The 7,130-nt window shown below is 45.8% G+C and overlaps 1 protein-coding gene across 21 annotated transcripts in view; it reads right to left on the reverse strand.

The window, feature by feature from the left end:
- Positions 1-6,924, reverse strand: part of Hdac9 (histone deacetylase 9) — an 862,183-nt gene extending 855,259 nt beyond the window's left edge. For 14 of the 21 annotated variants that reach the window (XM_063262487.1, XM_008764614.4, XM_017594363.3 and 11 more), the window contains exon 1: positions 6,590-6,725. The gene's annotated coding sequence lies outside the window, so the exon portion shown is untranslated. Of the gene's footprint in view, positions 1-5,987; positions 6,442-6,589; positions 6,726-6,757 lie in introns of those variants that run through there. The other 7 variants (XM_063262499.1, XM_063262495.1, XM_063262482.1 and 4 more) reach the window with 4 other exon arrangements.
- Positions 6,925-7,130: the final 206 nt, after the last annotated feature.

The following is a 7,130-nucleotide window of genomic DNA, read 5'->3' on the forward strand; positions in this document are numbered from 1 at the left end:
CAAGCAGCCTCCACCTATTCTTACCTCGGGATCTAAGAGAGACCTATAATCTGAGCTGCCTGCTGGGGGAATAAAAGCACGCGTGATGCAGCTCCCGCTCTCACTTACATCTCTAACCGGCATCTTCCAGTGTGCAGTTCTCTCAAGGTGAATGAGGGGCCCCAAGAGCAGTTACAGCAGAGGCGCACTTCAATGTGTGCATGAACAGCTTCCCCGGAGACTCCACTGACTGCTGTGAGTACAGAATGTGAGCTCAGACTAAGGGCTCTGAAATCAGACCTGCATTCAATTTCTCAGGCCACCCGTAGTTGAATGACCCTGGGCAAGGTAGTTAACCTTTCAAACTCTCCCTTTACCTCGAGGTGGGAAAGAAAGCAGCAGAAGAAGGTGTGGAACCGGCTGTCAGAGGAAAGGTCTGGATAAAATTGTCCCGGAAAAGGGAATAGGCTGTGTTCCATAGGCCTGGAGCTGCTACATAGCAATTGCACCCCATTGCCTTTGGGCCACAGACAGTATGGTGGTTCCAAGTGGCTTTGGGGGTCTGTTTTCTCTAGAAAGAATTTAGAAGCCCATGCTGTGAGTTCCAAATCACAGTGCTGGATCCTTGAACGTATTAGTGGGCCTAACCCCTTAAAAGCCTTCTGCATGTGAAACAACATTTACAGTGAATAAAATCACTTCCTAAGCTAACACATGATAGTGATTTGTCTGTAAGAAGATTTTCATTCTGTTCTCACCACCATCATTCCACTGTGGGGCTCCACCATCATCACCATACTAAACCCCAGAAGAGCGTTTCTTCAGGGGACAAGCACAACTCTAGTCAGGTGGCCTAAGCTGGTCAAATTTAAACATCCTATTAAACAACTGTTTGTTCTTTGGGTTCCTCCTCCTCCTCCTCCTCCTCCTTCTCTTCCTCCTCCTCTTCCTCCTCCTCTTCCTCTTCTCCCTCTTCCTCCTCCTCCTCCTTCTCCACTACTACTACTACTTCTTCTTCTTCTTCTTCTTCTTCTTCTTCTTCTTCTTCTTCTTCTTCTTCTTCTTCTTCTTCTTCTTCTTCTTCCTCCTCCTCCTCCTCCTCCTCCTCCTCCTCCTCCCCCTCCTCCTCCTCCCCCTCCTCCTCCTCCCCCTCCTCCTCTTCCTCCTCCTCCTCTTCCTCTCAGCAGTGAACATACGTCATTCTTTCTGGTCATGATAACCGAACCTCATTCTTATGTATACACAGAGAATACTGTCTTAAAAACATAACTTCCCTTACAAAAGTTGGGGTGTGGGTGGTGACAGCAAACACATCTCACAGGATCAGTTCTGAGAAGGTATTTCAAGTTTTGCTCCTGAGGGAGTGGCTTTTCAGACAGATCCACTTATTGTACTAGGGATTTTATGAGCCAGACAATGTAGTAGTCACATATTAAGGTGACTTCCAATGAATCATGCCTTTATTCAATGGCCTCCTTTAAATACAAGTAAAAGCAACAGAAAGTCACACAGGTGGTGATATCACTCTGCTGACGGCATTATCTTAGTAACGTGTGTGTGTGTGTGTGTGTGTGTGTGTGTGTGTGCGCGCGCGCGCGTGTGGAGAGAGAGAGAGAGAGAGAGAGAGAGAGAGAGAGAGAGAGAGAGAGAGGGAGGTTCTATAGTTAATAACAGAGGCTGTTCTTTGAGCTGACCCAAGTTCAATATCTAGTCAGAATCCATATGTCAACTGACAACTGTCTGTCTGTAACTCCAGTTCCAGGAGATTCAAAACCTTCACACATTGCAAGCAAAAAACCAACCAATGCAATATATATATATATATATATATATATATATATAGAGAGAGAGAGAGAGAAAGCAAAGTAGTCATCATCATTGTGTCTTTTTTTTTTTTTGGTTCTTTTTTTCGGAGCTGGGGACCAAACCCAGGGCCTTGCATTTCCTAGGTAAGCGCTCTACCACTGAGCTAAATCCCCAGCCCCCATTGTGTTTTTTTTATCCAAGTAGGGAAATGGAGACTCCGAGGAAGTAAGCTGTCATGTTGTAAGGGTACCTGTAAGGGGTTCGTTCCCTAGCAAAGGAGGACCAGCAGTTTCCAAGGGCTAAAAAAATGGAAACCTCAGCTAGGGGTTTAGTATGGTGATGGTGGTGGAGTCCCACAGTAGAATGATGGTGGTGAGAACAGAATGAAAACCTTCTTACAGATAAATCACTATAGGAAGATAATACTGCCAACAGAATATGAAGGGTCAGAGGCTTATCATTCTCCAGTTGAGCCCCTGATAAAACTACAGCCCTGACCAAGTCCTGAACAGAGAGAGAGAGAGAGAGAGAGAGAGAGAGAGAGAGAGAGAGAGAGAGAGAGGAGATTATAGGGCCTAGTTGAATTGTGTGGAATGTGGGTTGTTTTAAGCTGACAAAATCATTGCAAATGAAAACAACAATACTCTCTAATCAATGTACTTAATAATTAAGTTAACTGACGTTAGTCTTTATGATGTGCTACTAAATACCTTGGCGTATAACCCATGGGAATCTTAACCTGTCTTGAAAACGCTGCTTATCACTGTTCTCTGGGAGTCAGCATACTCACCTCCTTGCTGTAAGTGCTGTACAAGCTGGAAGAAAATACCACATCTGGCAGTATCAACACCCGTCAGCTTTAGAACATCCTGCTGTCTGTCTTCTGCCTGTTGCATCCATCCCACAACAGATAAGAGATTTTAATCTTCAACAATACTTCATCAAATTGTGCCCTGTGCTTCAGATTGGAAATCATTTAGATGAGCAACTCTGAAGCATGCAATTAGGAGAAGGGATAGTAAAGATGTTCTAAATTAATAGAAAGTGTCCGGTACCACCTTCTCATCTGGCTTAAAAAAAACAAAAAAACTAGAAATCGTTTCCAACAGATATGTGTGCGCTTATGTAAGAGCTCGTTTTCCATGAAACTGCAATGCTTTCTCCTATATCCCAGTAATACATTTCATTTCTGATTCTAACAGCACAGTACCACAAGTCTATCACCTTGGCTGCTGCCCATCATCGCACAATCATGTTGAAAATTCTGCTGAGGTTTGATAGCGGGAACACGGGATGAAGTAAAAGATGAACAAGCTGCTGTGTGTTTTCGTTTAGAAACATCTATTTATTACGATTCAAAGTCTACACAGAACAAAAATGGTGAGATTTTTTTTCCCATTAAACCTCTTGTTCACAACAATCAGACTGTAGACAGAGAGAGGGAGGAAGGGAAGGGAGGGAGGGAGGAAGGGAAGGGAAGGGGGAGGGAGGGAGGAAGGGAAGGGGGAGGGAGGGAGGGAGGGAAGGGGGAGGGAAGGGGGAGGGAGGGAGGGAAGGAGGAAGGGAAGGGTGAGGGAGGGAGGGAGGGAGAGAGGGAGGAGGGAGGGAGGAAACACAGGCCCTTGATACATATTGCATAATCTCTGACCAGCATCTGGCTCTGGAGTAGGTGTTCCATTACTGACTTCTGGAATATTCTTTCTTCTCAGAACTCATATCAAGCACCTCCTCACTGCTGATTCTCCAGTTGGCAAGCAAGCTGATAAACCCAAGGGTGCTTTGATCAAAAGAGGAGCATTATGAGGTTGAGAAAGAAGGTCAAGGAAGTCAGGGCAAGTTGTGGGCTATGGCATGCCCGAAGAATGCATACCACTTAGAGGAACTGTGACTGCTTATCTGTGTGCGAATTAGGAGTTAGAGTCAAGAGTTCTCTTACAGCAAGACCCTACCCACCGCAGCTATAACAAATGACTTGAACCTGTTCTACACACCTGTAGAGACCAGGCTTGAACATCTAGGGACAACATTAACGATATGGTCATAGTAGCTTGCTCTTGTAATTAAGAAGTGACAGAAACAGATCGTCTCTCTCTCTCTCTCTCTCTCTCTCTCTCGCTCTCTCTCTCTCTCTGTGTGTGTGTGTGTGTGTGTGTGTGTGTGTGTGTGTGTGTGTGTGTGTGTAACTTTCAAGAAATCTAAGAATAACAAACCTGGAAAAAAGTTATACATACCTGTGAATGCTTATAATAAAATTGAGTATGCTATCCTCACTAGGAGACAAGGACTTCAAGCAGTAAAAGTCGCCACCAACTTAAACATAAATATAAATTACATTTTAAAACAAAAAAATCAATTGAAGCAAAAATAAAAAAGCCACATTTGGATGTAATCACACACACACACACACACACACACACACACACAAAAATGTCCATAGCTTCACTATTCACTAATGAGGAGGTACAGATGCTGCATACAGAAGGATTTTATCATGTCCATATGTTTCTCGAATGACTCTCCTTGTTAGCTATTCTTCCATATCTCTATTTAAGAATAACATACACATTCCCCTCCGAGAGGGTGTAGAGTATAATATGTTGTAATGTTTAAACAATTCAATAAAATCACCTTAATAAAAATAAAGAGCACATAAACTTAATATACCCTTAGATTAAAAATATTAGCATAGTATGAGTTATGGGTCTCGTTAATGTAGTTAACTTTTTATCTTGTAGTTAGCCTTATGATTTAAAGATTAAGCTTTAAAATTCCTTGAACCCTCAGAGAGAAGCTAATCTATAGCGTGTGTGTGTGTGTGCGTGTGTGTGTGTGTGTGTGCATGCATGTGTGTGCAGTAATTATGGACAATGAGGATAACTCACAAAGTCTATAATAAAATAGTCATAAACAATTGTAACCATATAAAAATCATCTTTTAGTCTCAGGAGCATTCTCATCATTTTTACACATGATAATAGATTACTATGACAGTCCCAGGGCATTGTGAGTCTGACTTCCCAATGAAGGCAGTTCAGTAGACTGCACTTCAGAGGAACAGGAACAGGAAGACAAGTAGAAAGGAAAATCTGCCTCCTATCTTCCAACTAGTACCTCATTGCAAACTCTTAACGTCCTCCTGCATACCTTCTGTCCACCTATAATGTCCACTCTGCAGTGGAGATCATTAACTTGGGAGACAGCCAGAGACGACATCTCTCCTCCTCTAGCAAGTAACCCATCAAAGGTCAGGCTCGGGATCCCCACTGCAGATGCGCCTGTTTCCTAGGTGAAACATATCTCAGGCTTCTTCCCACATGTGACATGTTAACAGTAAATGCCTTTTCTCTCGAGCGCTGCTCCAGCCAACATTAAGGAGGAGAAATGGCAAACTACACGACTAACTCACTTGTTCTCTCGGAAACACAGAGATGCTGGTAAGCACTTTGAACATAAAGAGTTTCCAGAAGGCACATTAATGACTTGATGTCTGTGTAAGTAAATTGGTCCAAACTGGAACAGTGGTTTAAAAGGATAAGAAAAACCATTTATTCTTAGTAAACAAGAAATATATAAAACAACAAATTTTCAGTCACAATAATTTCCATAATAAACATCCAAAGTACCAAAGAGTAGTTCAAAATGTATCTTTTTCCACACCCGATTGTTAAATTGCCCTCATTTATTAACTGCAACTTCTTCTGTGCTGTTACTAATTACAGAATTAAAAAGATTTCTAGGGCATCAGAAAATAACATCTAGACCTTTTAAAATGTCAAAAGACTTCAGGTTGTTTTTTCTGTAACATGAATTCATGTGAACTTACTCCATTTTCCTAGATTTCAATAATTCCTACAAGGTTTGGCAACATGAACATGCTCCAAGGAGTAGGAGTTCCTAATCTCTACCCTATAAACTGTCTCAGCCCACCAAGAATATTCAGTTGCATAAGCGGTAAACCATTAGAGGAGGTGTTTAGCTCTTCACCTCTTTTCTGGTATGAGTTAAACTTTTTAGGCCCGTTGTATCTCACTTCCATAATAAATGTAGTCGTGAGATACGTATATGCAGCTATACTGCACTTCTCACAGATTTCAAAAAGCAACAGTTAATCTCGAAGTTCCTCTTAGAGGAAAACACACAGCTTCCCGACAGGGAAAACAAACGTGACAGAATTCCCTGAAATGGGAGCCTAGGAAACTCACTCATGAGAGACGTCTTCAAGACCACATCATGTAAACTGCAAAGCCAGGGTGCCTTGGATCTGCAGGGCGGCTCGGTCCCACTGTCTTCCACAGACACACAGGCCTCTGACACCAGCGCCTCTCACTGCCGACAAGTGGGTGATGTCCTCAGAGGCAAGCTACTAGCTAAGCAATCAGGGATCAGGGAACGCCCCCCTGTCCTCGCTGCATCCCATCCCCACTGCGACACCCTCAATTTACCCCAATGAGCTTAAGATTCATCCACTGGTTACTGCATTGCTTAATCTCCCATCCTCCATCCTCCTGAACTTTTCTGAAAACCCAGTACTCCGCCGTACTGACTTGGAACTGAAGCGCCCCTCCAAACATCAAAGGTACCCCACTAAGTATTTCTCCCCTCAAGCAACATGTTGGCAGTACAAACTTTTCATTCATAGCTTGGTTCCAACAGGAATAGGGTGTGTGTTTGGGTAAGAGGTGGGGGGGGCAGAAGGGCGAGGTAAAAATCTGGCCAGCGACCCTCGCCTTGGCTTGCCTAGTCAAATGCCAAGGTCTTCACCAAAACCACCACCCAGCACCCAACTTCTGACAATGGTACCCACCAAGCTCCGGGCTGCAAGATGCAAAGCAAGTGGCGTGGAAGTCCCGACAGAAATGCTGCCAACCCAGAGAGCCCGACAGGGAATGCCGCGGCGCGCCCGGAGCACGCGTGGCCCCCAATTCCCAGGGCTTTCCCGGGCAGCGCCAGCCCCGGCTGCGGTGCCACTCACCTCCGCCCGCTCCCGCCGAGGCTGCGCGCCCTCCTCCGCCCCGCGCCAGAGAGCCCCTAACTTCGTCCCCTTCTCCAAACAGCCATCTTCCGCAGCTCAAGAGGGAATGGCGAGGCAGGAGGCCGAGCGGGGAGGGAAAGTTGCCGGCGGGGCGCGGCGGGGCGCGGGCGGCGGGGGCGCGCGAGGCTGGGGCGCTGCGCGCCGTGCGGGAGGCGGGCGGCGGCGAGCTGCGCCGAGCGGGCGGCGCGCGGAGGACGAGCTAAAAATAGCGCGCGCTGGGGAGGGGCGCGAGGGGGGACGGGGGTGGGAGGGAGACCGTGGGGCCGGGCCCGAGCCCCGGAGCGGCGGAGCGGGGCGGGGCGGCCAAGGAGGT

The sequence above is a fragment of the Rattus norvegicus genome, chromosome 6 (genome assembly GCF_036323735.1).
Source record: "Rattus norvegicus strain BN/NHsdMcwi chromosome 6, GRCr8, whole genome shotgun sequence".
Lineage (NCBI taxonomy): Eukaryota > Metazoa > Chordata > Mammalia > Rodentia > Muridae > Rattus > Rattus norvegicus.